Genomic DNA, 13,980 nt, shown 5'->3' on the forward strand with positions numbered 1-13,980 from the left:
GGAAATAGTGAGTAAAGTACAGTAGACAAGGCCTTGATTAGCTTCTGGGGTATGGTGCCAAATTTTCAGCAGAGTCAGAGTTAAAATAGCAGAAGAGGAAAGACGACTCATCAAACCATTTAGATTGGAAAAGATCTCTAAGATCATTGAGTCCAACCATTTACCTAACAATATCAGGTCCACCATGTTCATAATCACCACATCCACACATCTTTTAAATACCTGCAGGGATGATGACTCAATCACTTCCCTGGGCAGCCTGTTCCAATGCTTGACAACCCTTTCCATGAAGAAATTTTTCCTAATATCCAATCTAAACTTCTCCTGGCACAACTTTTCTCTTGCCCAGTAGATTGTTACTTGGAAGAAGAGACTGACCCTCACCTCGCTACAACCTCCCTTCAGATATTTGCAGAGAGCGATAAGGGCCCTCTTGAGCCTTCTTTCCTCCAGACTGAACAATCCCAGCTCCCTCAATCAGTCCTCATTAAACTTGTGCTCCAGACCCTTCACCAGCTTCATTGCCCTTCTCTGGATACGCTCCAGTACCTCAATGTCTTTCTTGTAGTGAGAGGTCCAAAACTGTACACAGTATTTGAGGTGTGGCCTCACCAGTGCCAAGTACAGGGGGATGATCATTTCCCTAAGAAGATGATTTTTCATCAATACTGTTATAGTTTAGTGGTGGGATGCTCAGGTCTGTGTCATAGCACAAGCACTTCAGCACACAGTACATCATGGAGTGATGGGAGTTATCTGATCATCAGAATGAATGAATAGCTGTGGTGTGAAGCATGCTGAGTAAGCCCATGGTGCTCAGTGTACCCTGCCATATTCCAGCAAACAGCCAAGCTTGTGTGTGGATAAAACAGCTCAGTCCACATGTAATGCCTGCAACAATTAACTTTTACATGTTAATTACCTGGGCTTTTCTTCATCAGTCTATTTCATTACAGCCCTTTGCTCTGATTTTCATTGTTCAAATCTTAGTAAGACACATACTTCTCTTTTTGTGGATGAGAAGGTAAGCAAAATGTCTCGATCACTTAGAGAATACATTAGGTAGGGAGTCCCAGGGGGGATTACTGCTTCAGCACTGCTGTCTCCACTGAGAGATAAAGATGAGCACAAGTTCATGTGAAACATAATTTTAAGGTGTTTTGAACAACTAAGCCTCAAAAGGTCTACAAAACGCTTCCAGGCGAGATACAGATGGGTGACCATACCGTCACCTCAGAGATATTCTGAGCTGTTCAGTGTCATTTTCTGAGGCACATCAGACTGCAAGAAGGAAATTCCTGTAACAATGTGAATAGTGATTAATTAGATGTCTTTCTGCCCAGCCATATCAAACCAACTTGAGAATCGCAAACAATTTTATAGGCTGAAGGATGGGGCAGCTAACCAGTATAAAAATATATTGCTTTAAAAATGTTTCATTTCCATTATACATGGATTTTTCTAGAGGAATTTCACTAAAATTCTCCAAAATCCACTGCTACAGGTTTACACCACTGGGATAAAAATCTGGGCCCCCTCTATAGTGAGGGCTTATTAAGGTGTCTACGATCCAGCAATGTAAGAGGCCTTCATGTTAATAATTCTTTATTATCAGCCTTTTGAAGCCTTCCAAAAACCTGAAAGAGAAGCAGAGCTGCCTGGAGCTGCACAGGAAGCCAGACTCATGGTCCCATCTTATCTCAAAGTCTATTACTTCTGCCCAGTAAAGTGTCCATGTTCTCATATAGAGTAAAGGCATTTGCAGGTAAATTGTTCTCTGCTCAGACTAATGGACCAATTTCAGTTTTCGTTTCTGAGGATATAAATCTTAGGCTCACTTTTCTGACAACACAGAGCATTTCAGTATAAAAATTTCACCCAACAACCTCAAAACCTTTCTCGGTTTTGGTTTTTCGAGTCCTAGAGTTTGATCTTTGTATGAAAACTGTACCCAGAGGCACAGCAAACTTACAGCAGATGTTAACAGCTTATCCACGAGACATTTCAAAATGGAAGGTGCAACATACCAGCATGGTCCATCTTCGCCCTGGCTCTGCCATCAGCATTGTGCAGTCAGTTGAAGAGCTGTAATGGGCCCAAAGTGTAAAGGATTGGTGCAGGGCAGAAAGCAGGAAGAAAAGTGAAGACTGAAAAACATCTACCACGTGGGCTTCAGCTTTTAACATCTGCAAAAGAACATTCTTCTTCTAACAGCTGGTTTTTGCAAAAGGCTTTTGCTACAAAGTACGAACATTATTCTTAAAAAGCTTTTAATGAACTAGTTTCAGTAGAAAAACAAATTACTTCAGAAAGAGGTAAAATACATCATTGTTTCTGTCCCCTGCTTCTGTCTCTCTTCTCTGGCAACTGACACTCCACACCAGTGTTCAGTAGGAGCACCACCATCCTACACTCAGCAGCACAAACGCTGAGCTTTCTGAGACACACGGGCACTGTTGTTTTCCCCTGAAAGAGGGTTATTTGTGTAGACATATGCAAGAAGGAAGGGTTTGATCGCTACTGCTGATTCAGTAAGAAAAATGTAACATGAAAGAGAGAATAGAAATGAAACAGACAGCTAGTGGGTGGGGGGAAGGGATGCAGAACCCTTCCACTGATATCTGTGCAAAAAATGTTGCTGCTTATTCAGGTCAGATGGTTGCTGTTTAAAACTCCAACTCTGTGCTTTAAAGGGGTGGGTCGCTTTGCTCTCTGTGATTCTCTATTTGCTGACCTTGATGCTGGAATTAGCCCCTTTTCCACACTGTGGTATTTGCCAAATAAGGAGTAAGTGAAAAGTTATTCTTAAACATCTGGCATGAGGCTGAGGGGTGCCTTAGCTGGGTGTTCAAGGGTCTTGGACCTGACAGATCAATCAAGTCTAAATTCAAAGGCAGATGTTTAAAGGCTGAAATAATTTAAGTGGTTAAGGCCTGAACTTTTAGCATCTAACATAAGACACTATCTCCTCTCCACTAACTGCCAAGGAGGTTATGGAACTGCTCTCCTAATGGAAAACTCTCAGCTGAATGTTTGAGGCTGGATGTTGGAAACAGAGGCCATGATTAGTAAACTTGTCTGGAGTATTCAGGCTTGAGTTTAGACAAAAACTCCATTATAGGTCTCACTGCACCAGTGATGGTGCAGTAGAAATCTAGTTGCTATGCAGATATGGAGCCTCTCTCCTGCTTCCTGCTGTTCTGCAATGTGCACAGGGGTTGTCTGCAGAATAAGCAGCAGGTCACCTTGAGGATTGGAAATAAGATAGTGGTAACCAGAAAGTAGTGAAGCAAACCCAGGCAGTAGAAGATAGCAGTCAGCATTTGCTAGCCCTCAAACCACTGGGGGGGAGTCTCAGTCCAGCTCCCAGTGCCTCCCTTTCAGAGACCTTCACAGTCAGTAATGCTGAAATGAGAGGGCCATTCCCTGTTACAGTGCCTCTCTATGGAGTGTGTTTTAGCTCTGTGGATCTGCCTGTATATACTGAGAGGAGAAGACTGTGAGTTCATAAAGGTACCCTGTAACTGCAGAGATTGGTCTTGTTGACACCTGTCCTTCCAAACTCTCACTTCCACTGTGCTTTTTTCAAGTACATTTAAAGTCTACCTTCATGTAATTGACAATTTCCCTTCCCTCTCTCCTATAGGTTAGGTTAAAAGGGGCAGGAGGTCCTTTTCCATATTGATTTGTTTTCCTGACCTTTCAGATACATGCAGAGAAAATCAGCAAAAAGGCACTGGAGAAGGAAAAGAACAAAAGCTTGTGCTCATTCAAAGAAATAAGACAAACATGAGAGTTAGCATTGAGTACAAAATAAACCTTCTGCTGAGGAAAAGAAAGAAGCTGCCTGTATGGAAAAAGAGACAGCGAGGAGTAACACTTTGCACTGCAACACTTTGCACTGCAATACTGGTGCAGGCTATGACAAGGGACAGTCAGCCTTCAGAGAGCAATCGTCTTCTCAGAGGTTTTTTTTCTTTTCATTTTCTTTCTTTTCTTTTCTTTTTTTTTTTTTTAAGAAATGTAATTTAAATAGATCTATCCTATTTACAAATAATAGGAAATCAGATAAATTTATTTTTTCATATTTACAATTATTTTTATGATATTTACACCCTGCTATTAAGCCAGTTCTCACCACAGTGCAGTGTGTGTGGTAGCCTTACATGTGCTGTGGGTTTGATTAGACATAAAACGATGCCCTAATCGCTAAAGCTCCCCTGATATTTTCTTGCAAGTACATCATGGTGGCATGACCAAATTCTGAGCTGGGTAGTGACATTTTTTTCTTGCATGCATTCAATAAGATTTGATTTTCATCTTCCCTCCCATATCTTGTAGTACTGCTTTGCCTTGCTGTATTCCACATTAAAAGCAGACATAGCAAAGCAATGAATGAAGCAGTTGCTACAAACCCTTTACCAACCTCACAGGGACATGGTGAGGATTAATTAATTGCTTATTCAGAGATTTTATATCCTAATATTAAAAATAGTACAATCATAATAAAAACAGATTCCTACATTATCAGAATGAGTTATTAAAATCCGCAGTAAAGACAATACAAGTTTCCTACTAAAAAAAAATTCAGGACTGCATTCTAATCTCCCCTGCTGGAAGACACACAAAAAAATAACAATGACTAACTTTTATGGTCAGTATGTTATATTTCATTACATACCTGTAGCATTCTCTTTCATAATTATACTGAAACAAGTTACGATAATTTTAATTCTGAAGAAAAGAATTTAAAGAATTCATCCATTTATGTGACATTGATAATCCACTTTCAATTCACATATGTTGTTAATTCAGATTAAGGTTTCCTCAGATACTCTGCATAAGCAAATCTTCATTCTGAAGTCACCACCTCCTATCACAGATACTCATAAGCAGCTTTCCTAAAATCAGTAACAATGTGGATTTATGAGGTTGGGAATGGGTGATGGTTTCTTCAAATCCTCAGACTTCTGGGATTCAGATCTGAGCACTAGAGAAGTGAAGCAATTGAAGAGGAGATTCCTGTATCCCCTCACTCAAGATGTGACCTGGCGTTGCTCCAAACTACACTCCAGAGGCAGTGACCCTTGAGGGCTGTCAAGCAGCCAAGAGCAGACAGGTTGCAGGTCCCCCAGTACCATTCCTTCTCACACCTCACTCGTGCCCAGTGCTCAGTGGTAGCAGAGATCAGTTTCTCTGTGTAAAATTTACTCCTTCATGTGCAATATCCATCGTAAAGGAATCCTTCATGGAGCACCCGTGTTCATACTGTGGAATGAAATTTAGGATTGAGACTTCTGTTCGATGAATACCTGCCAAGGTCTTCAGGACCTCCATACAGGCATAACTTCATTGCTTCAGACAGAGAAATACTCTGTCAACTTTCCAATGCTCTGAAAGACATCACTAATCCTTTTCACTATTGCATTACTACCAGGAAGGTCTGCTGAAAGGCACGAGCATGCAGGCTAAGAACCCACAACTGGGAAACTGGAGTACCATGACACGCAGAGACAATGCTCAATTCAAAACAACCAAAACAATCCTTTCCTTTTGCCCCCAGGCACTGAATTTCTCTCAGAGAGTAACATTCTTTTAAAAGAAGAGTAAAAATATAAATTCTTTTCAGTGCAGAGGCTGACACCTACACCCACAACGTGCAGGGACGAACACACCTGTGACAAAAACACCTCTGTTCCTTGTGGGCTCACATTTGGCTGATGTGCTGTAGGTGGCTGTAACTCCTCTAGGTGAATGTGAAGGCAGTGCCCTAAAAAAGGAAAGCAGCATTGTTTTGTGTACAGTGAAATCTGGCTTGCCACCAGGGATGTGTTTAAGATACAGGGGGTCCTGAGGCTACATGCCACTGATGTATTTTGAAGTTAGGGCAGATCTATTCACTGCTAAGCAAAGCTTTACAAACATGTTAGCGTACCCTGCATAGGCCATGGGAGGTGTTTAGGAGACTACAGGAGAGCGTTCATTAGAGCCTCTCCGCGGTGAGGAACTGAAGCACTGGTGCATTCTGCTGAGAGAGGAATAAACGAACTGCTCAGAGCAGGTTTGCAGATATGTACACTGCTATAAAGTGCTCTTACCACTGTGTTGTGTCCTTTTCAGCTTCTTTGTTCTAGCTTTTCTTGCATTTTCTCCTTCCTTCACTCACCTTCGTTATTCCTAGTTGCTCCTCTGCATTTACCTTACTGTTTTCCCTCTTCTTCCACCCAGGTCTGAGCAGTCCTAGCAATACAACAACAGCAACTTTGACACTTCTAGCTCTATAGTCCTCTCTGGCAGGACCTGAACACTTTCAGACACACAGGCCTTGGTACATGTCAACTCAATGCATTACCTTTACTCTGTATTACTGACTGCTCACCCTAAGAGCTCTATTTTTTTCTCCCAAGATAGAAAAAGAGGTCCTGCAGGGTGATGCATCCCAAGGTGATGCATCCCATTCTCATTGCTTCTGGAGTGGTCTCCCTTGCACTGGCTGTGGGTATTGTAGCTCAGGGAATGTTCTTGAACCAGTCACCTCAATTAGATTTCCCTTCATTTAAGGATACCCAGGACAAATCTGGGTTTCATATCCTGCTGTCATGATGTACCCTTTGTAGCAGGCTTGATGTTGATGTATTTTTTGTTATCTCAGGCTAAGGATAAATATAAAATCCAGATTCACCGAAGGTGTATACATGCAATCTGCACTGGGTTTGGTCTTCCCTAGCTATGGAGAAGCTCAAAGCCACTATCAGCTGTACAAACAGTCTATGAATTCATAATCTGTGAATTTTTGAGGGTGGGGAACAATTACTGTACAATGCTGCACATGTATTATTCAAGCTCCTGAAGCCACCCAGTTGGCAAGACAACAAAAGAACAAACGATTTGCAGTGAAGTTCATTTTAATTGAAAGACCAAAGAGTCACATGTGCCTCTCCTTTTAGCCTTAAGGACAACAGTAAAACTAATGCCATTTTCAGAGCCACTGCTATTAAAAGGGAGGTGAGGAAGGGCTTTGTTTTCTAACTATCAGAGAGACATATTCACTTTTACTGCCTGTCTATGCTACTCTACTCGTTATACAGGGAAGTTTCATTTTGATGAGACTATGGGGATGCATAATTTGCCTTTTATGGATTATATGGCCTGTCACCTCAAATATTAATCTAGATATTGCCAGATTAGTGATAAGCACAATAAAGATCTGTTTTGTTAAACTCAGTCCACATTCATGACACCACTATACAAAATCAGTGCTGGGTGTGGAGCCCTTTGGTTTGTTTTCCTTGGCATAAGAAGTAACTCAACAACTAAAATAACTTAGATTCTCTGATGTAGAGACAAATGTATAGACAGCTCTCTTCAGGACAAACTCATGCACTGGGCTGCATGTCAGGATGGTGACTTTTCTTTCTTTTCCCTTTCTTGGTTTAACAAATAGCTAAAGACAGTTTTGAACAGTTCATGTCTGCAGGTTTGAACAGCTCAAGGTTGAAACCCCAAAGGGACTGAAGCCGCTGGTACAGCCTATTCCAAGCACACATGTTCATGAGGACAAAGATTGTGAGACCAGAAACTGAGACCCAGGTGAAGCCAACCTCTGGCTAACTAACAGCCGCTTCCCTTGTCATGCAAACCCGTGTGTATGCTAAACATATCACCCTCCTCATGCATTCTCCTGGAGTGAACTGCAGCTATTAATAGTCTACTACCATGAGGGTCCAGCATGGTATATCAGAGAAAAGGAATTTTCTCCCTTTTGGAAAAGGCAGGCAGCTATGGTGTTCCCTGCCCAGCTTGCCTGAGCTGCTCACTTTGCTGTGCTCTATCCGTGCAAGGGCAAGTTTCATGGCCCCCTTCGTTGGTTTAAAAGGGTGTGCAGCAAATGAATTATGTAGAAATAAAATGTGGATTCACTGTGATGGGATGGTTGTAGTAGATAATGACTTCCACGCCTGCTGCAAATGGATATTCTCGTGGGCAGCCACGGTTGCTGGGAGACTGCTTTCCTGAGGCAAGGAAATGGGTATTCCCTGGAGACATGAGCCTTGACATCTTGCCAGAACAACAGGATCTGCTTGATTAGACAGAGGTGTTTTGCCCCTACCTTGTAGGACAGCACATCTGCTTTATTGGAAACCTAAGTCTGTTATTTATTGATGACCTTTCTTTGACCAGGAAACCTAAGTCTGTTATTTATTGATGACCTTTCTTTGACCAAGTCAAAAGTTCCACTCTCTCCAAGTATCATAGGATGAGGCTCTTAATCTTTCAACACATTCAGGAGCACAGAGTCCAGTGAATTTCAGTCTTTTGCCAAAATCTCTGGATGATGAACCACAGTTTGCTCCATCCTGAGCACCCTGTAGCACTTCATTTCAGATCTTCAAAAATATTTGCCAAATGTAAAGTTGCTCAGATTCATTTTCACTTTCTTTTTTAAAGGTTGGAAGGTTTGCACTTGTTTTGGATGGTTTCTGAACAGTGATTGCAGTGTTGATTCTTCCCCTTCTATCATGTAAGGTGAACACAGACACCTTAATAATTCTCTAAGACTGCATTTGCCCTATCCCAGAAACCACTCCCTAGTTTTGTTCTGCAAAATATATATGTGTTATTTGCTGTTTGTTGGTCTCTGGTCAAAGAAAATAATAAATGAGCACAATACATTCAAGAAATGAGAGGAGAGATGTTTTGGATGTGAAAACATCACTGCCAGCAATTTCAAACCTCACTCCACTTGCCTCAGCCCATCCAAACCCCATCCCCCTTCTGTCTTCCAGGATATCATCAGTATTGGAGGTGGGGGGGAAGCCAAACAAATGACAGCTACTGAACTCCAGCTTCTGCAAACAATCCGAGGACAATATGCTCCTTTCCAGACCACTTGGAGGGGGGAAAGGAAAAATACCCTTAAATATTTAGGCTTACATTTTGTATTTAAAAGACCACATACAGTCCAGAGCTTTGAAAGAATACTATGGGATTCAAAAGAGTATTTTCTGACCATAATGATTTATGGTGTTGCATCAGAGCCCTCTTTGAAGAAATGAGGTGCAACCAAGTGGCTTTGGCAGGAAGGGAAATGGTCTTCCCCAGTATGCTCCAGTGGCATCCTCAGGTCTCCATATCTTGCTGAAGAACAACCAAGAACAACCCGGACATATTTTCAGAAGACATCAGACTGCAAAAATACCCACTAGCTTCTGTAAAACAGAGACTCGAGCCTTCAGCAGCTTCCTGCATGATGCCAAGCACCTGTTGGTGAAAACTCTGCCCTGATGTTACCAAACCAAGCAAGAAGGGATATATTCTTAAAGCCTAGCCTCCTTCTTAAGCAAAAAGCATTTGTAAATCTGGATTCTGGCTCAAAAAAATTCCCTGACCAATCTCTGCATTTTAATAATATGGCATAACAGAGTCATCTGATTGAGAAGCTGGATTTTTTTTAAGTAAATGTTGCCTCCCTATTACCTTATACAAGCAGACTTTAATTCTGATCCTGTACAGCACCTGTAAGCCACCTGAAAGATAAACAGCTACACAGACACAAGCAACCTACCGCAAAGTTATGGCAATGAGAGATAATGATCCTGGCTGCAAAGGCAGAGGCAGAGCACTATTCTCTACATCATCTTTTTAAAGTCTTCTCTGAGCTATAAATCTTTACTTCACACCAAGCCTGGCCTCTTTCTCCTCATGTTTACACAGGTGTAAACCCAGGAGTATATTCATTACAGTTCGTAGCGGGGATTTTCCTCCTTTCTCAAGCAGTAGAGTGGCATTTTACCAACTCAGTGGCAGGTGACTTCATTAACTGGCAAAAAAATAAAAGGTACTCTCCAAACAATGTTAGATCATCTTCCAGTGAGAAAGGCAGAAGTCAACAGCAGTATACAGTCAGATGGTCCCAAACCAGCACATTGGTGTGGTACCAATGTCAAAAAGCTGGAGCATGGCCAACCCTCTCACTCCCCCCAACCTGATTGCTAGAGCTTGTACCCAACCAGAAAAACACAAGGCACTGCCTACATGTGAGGCAGCAAAACCTTAAGAGAAGTGAGGTGCGCAGTGGAAAAAAGTTATGTGATGACTAAAAGAGGCACCGGGGGCTCCATAGATGTGGGTGCTATGTGATAGCAGGCAGTTCAGCCCCCAGTTCTGCATGCCTTCCCACACCACAGAGGTGGTAGAAGGTTCAGGAATCCTGCACTTTTTTTTTTTTCAAATTAAATTGTGCTGCACTGTGAGCTTTTGCTATTGCAGTTCTGGCTGAGTTACCATGCAAAATGATCTGCTCAAAAGTCACCCCAGCATTAAGAATTACCGGAAAAAGTACATCTAGAATTCATTTTAATGTGACTATTTCTTCTCTCCATCCTATTCTACATCCCTCACCTTTTCCTGTCCCTCCTCTCTCCTTTTAGGTCAATGCAGCCTGTAAAAGGCTGGTCCAGGTGTTTAACTTCTGGTTCTTGTGCTGTAGATATTATGTTCAAATCCCCAAGTAGGATCTTCTATTCCACTTGGAGTAGAAGCAGATGAGCTCTTCAAATTCTTTAGCATTTTAAAATGGATGCCGAACCATTTATGGATGGGATTATATGCTTTTTCTTCTAGTCAGAAAGACCTTTTAAAAGCAAGAAGTAGCCAAAGGAGAGAAAATACTTCTATTTAAATGAAACAAAGCTTTAAATAAATGATGGTTTCCTGATGAAACAAGACTTGCAGACCAATTCCCCAAACAACTTCGTGGCTGGCTGGTCAGGTTCAGCCAGGTTTGCCAAGTGGGCAGACACCTCAGATTCCTGTGAGCTTTGAGACAGCCAGCAGAAAAGCCTCATCCACTGTGCTGAGAACTATGAATGCTGTCACTACTCCAGTCTCCTCATCCAAGCAGAGATGTGAGTGGGAAGGAAGAGGAAAGAACCAGCCATGAGCAGTGTGGTTCCTGGGAGGAGTAGGGGGTGCAGTTAGGAATCTGAGGATGGTGCAGTGAGGCGTTAGCAGGCCAGCTGGAGAGCACTGGGCCTGACTGTGTCTGTCAGGAGACCAGAAAACACTGCACTGGTTCTTCTTTTTAAGATAACAATAGCAGGACCAGTAAGAGGCAGTAGAGTTGTCAGAAGAAGGCTTCTACAAAGGCCAGGGATGGTCTTCAGCCTCATAAAACCTATGCCAATGGGAGCAGGTAAGACTCCTCCACTATTCACATTGCAGTGCAGAATTCTGTCGCTAAGCTGCTCACCCTGTCTCTATTTATAGCAAAAGGGGAAAAACAACACAGTTTAGGGTACCATGACCTAGTTGAGAAAAAGAAGGGGAAGACCTAAGACTATATTGGTTTTGTGTATCCTGACTATAATGGGAGCCCAGGGTAATTGCTGTAGAATTTTGGGATGGAGAAAACCTTTTTCAGGTGGGTAAGTCCCATTCAGTCATCCCTCTGACCTCATTTTGCTTGAACCTGTCATCCAAAAAGAAATTGCACACCAGCAAGCAGGTATTTTCATCAGAGAGGGGATCCCAAACACCAGGTCAGCTCACTCAAAGCGCCGTACCTTAAATACAGAGAAGTGCTCTCCTGTGCCCACCACCAGCCAGTTCCTCACTAGGATCAAAACAACTGACCTCTCCTACCTGAACATAACTCCTGTGTTCCTGGCTTTAATAACATAGGCATGCCTTTGCACCAGTCATGAAGACACAGTCTGACCTTGAAGCCAGGGCTCTTCCAGATCACAGTTTTGCAGGTGAGTGACCTCTCCAACATTCCTTGCCCATCAGCTGCAGATTCACTGAAGACAACATCCAAAACACTGAGTGCCAGATCCCACCCCTCCGAGCACTCAACAGACAAAACCCTGGAGAGAGACCTCCATCAGAATACACACAAGGAAGGGGATAGTATGCCACAGATACTCCTTTTTTTTTCCCCTCTACCACGCTCTGTACGTGACAAGTACAGCTAATCGTGATTGTGTCCTTTGATAGTCAGTTAGCGATTTGCATTCTTTTGGTAATTATCCCATCACCTGCACAAAGCAGATAATTCCATGGGCCTGCTGGCACCGTTCAGCAGCTACGTCCCCGGGTTATAAAGTGAAGTGCTGAGTGGAAAATTTTAATGACTAGGGGCTGGTAAAATCTTAAATTGATGGCAATATATGGTGAAGCCTCTTAAATAGTGTGAAATGCCCTTTTGGCTGGAAAGGGCTGGATGAACCTGTGGTTGATAAGTTGTTAAATTACATCCCATGGCTGGCTGCTTGTCTTGGGAAGGTACCGAGTGATAAGTGTGCAAATTATCATTACTGCACAGAGCGAAACTATTTCCAGCAGAGATGATTTGATAAAAGAGAAGTTATTTATCATGATTAAAACTGGTACATTTGTACTTCTCCACACTGAACAGCTCCTGAACTGGCAATCATCTTCCTAAAAGGTACCTGAGCCTGATTTAGAGGGCTTTATGACTGTTTTAATGGATGGGGTTTTCTCTTATGGAGAAAGAAGATTTTAATATCTAAATTGCTGTGTTTCTCAGAATTACTTCCCCTTTCATTGCACAAAGCTTGATTCCATCTTTTTTTTTCCACACTCTTTTGGCATATTTGATTTTTCCTAGAAAAACTCCAAAGAAACACACTTTCACAAATAAGGAGTAAACAGGCTGCTACACACAATGGTAGCAGGAGAGCCTTCACTTTTACACCTTCATTTTTGGGCCCAGCAGAGAGAGAAAAGACTGAACTTAATTTTCAGTTTCTAGCTGCTCAGCGATGGACGGGATTAGGTGGTAGAGTCAGTTTTGTTGCAAGAGATAGAGCGACTTTAGTTAGCTTCAGCTACCGTGCCTGGCAGCTAACCACCCCGCAGTGGCCTCTGGAACCTCTCAGGAGAAAACTCAAATGAACTTGATACAAGCTCATATAAGCTATCATGAAATACAAGCTTTCCATACAGCTCTATAGGGTACCAAAGCCATGCTGGGCAAGGTGAAGCAGGCAGCATTCAGTGAGTGTAATGGATAAATGAAGGGTGCTATTCTCCAGTACCTTTATTGTAGGATCCTTTAGCTCAGGTCAGTTAAATGAAACAGGTGGAACTATCTATGGTGTACTAGGATTGCCAACAACAGGTGGTGAGGTCTGTGGCTAGTACCATTATACAGTAGTTCTTGCATGGGGAAGAGCCCAGTCATACTGCCAAATCATTCCCTTTCCCATCCCTGATGTCATAAGGGTCTTGGCCCTATTTCCTTCCTTGGAACAACATGCAAAGCCCACTGCATGATAATGTTAAGCTGATAGTCAAAGAAAACATGAAGAAGACAAGAATAAATGTTATGACTTCAGAGGGATTGCCAAATGTGCATGGAGTTTGTGAAATCTACTTTGCCAGTCTAAAACCTCTTTCCAATATTTCTTGAAGTCCTCTGAGGAAGGCATCATTGTTGACATTTTGACATTAACTTACAAGTTTTTGTCTCCTATTAGTTCAGTAGTAGCTGTTTTTAGGCTTGATTATTAAATCATCTAATCTAACTTTCCATCTAATATGGCCCAAGGGATAATTTTGACATATTTACCTTCAGTCAAGCTCACCTGCATCTGACTGCAGTTTGCCTTTCAACACAGGCTCAGCGTTGACCTGAAGTCTTCCAGAGAGGTGATTCAGCAAAAGGGGAAAGAAATTCCACCCATAACTATGTCATGACAATGTTCCAGTACTTAGAGCATCAGTGCTTTCCAAAGCCCTGCTAGCACCATCACCAAAGGGAAGAAAATGTCATCTTACTCTGACATGATTCCTTCCAGGAAGACCCTTGTCCAAGGACTTTGTAAATTTTTTCTCCTCTTGTATTGCAGGAGTTGAAATGTTATTATAGATTACTCCTTTCAGTAATTTCTTTCTTCCTTTCCTTCTTTCTTTCCTTCTTTCTTTCTTTCTTTCTCTCTTTCTTTCATTTTCTTT

The 13,980-nt window shown here is 42.2% G+C and overlaps 1 long non-coding RNA gene across 4 annotated transcripts; it reads right to left on the reverse strand.

Moving 5' to 3' along the window:
- Positions 1-1,149: 1,149 nt before the first annotated feature.
- LOC113954759 lies at positions 1,150-13,174 on the reverse strand. 4 transcript variants are annotated; one of them, XR_003530331.1, is made up of 6 exons: positions 13,062-13,174; positions 11,644-11,801; positions 5,936-6,025; positions 5,676-5,770; positions 2,028-2,085; positions 1,150-1,298 (listed from the first exon to the last, which is right to left on the reverse strand). It is a non-coding gene; the product is annotated as an uncharacterized LOC113954759 (long non-coding RNA). The 4 variants fall into 4 exon arrangements; XR_003530328.1 differs by having other exon boundaries at positions 5,649-5,770; XR_003530329.1 differs by having other exon boundaries at positions 5,649-5,770; positions 5,936-6,028.
- Between the last annotated feature and the right edge of the window lie 806 nt (positions 13,175-13,980).

Source organism: Corapipo altera, unplaced genomic scaffold (genome assembly GCF_003945725.1).
Source record: "Corapipo altera isolate COAL_440 unplaced genomic scaffold, ASM394572v1 44b, whole genome shotgun sequence".
In the NCBI taxonomy this organism is placed as follows: Eukaryota; Metazoa; Chordata; class Aves; order Passeriformes; family Pipridae; genus Corapipo; species Corapipo altera.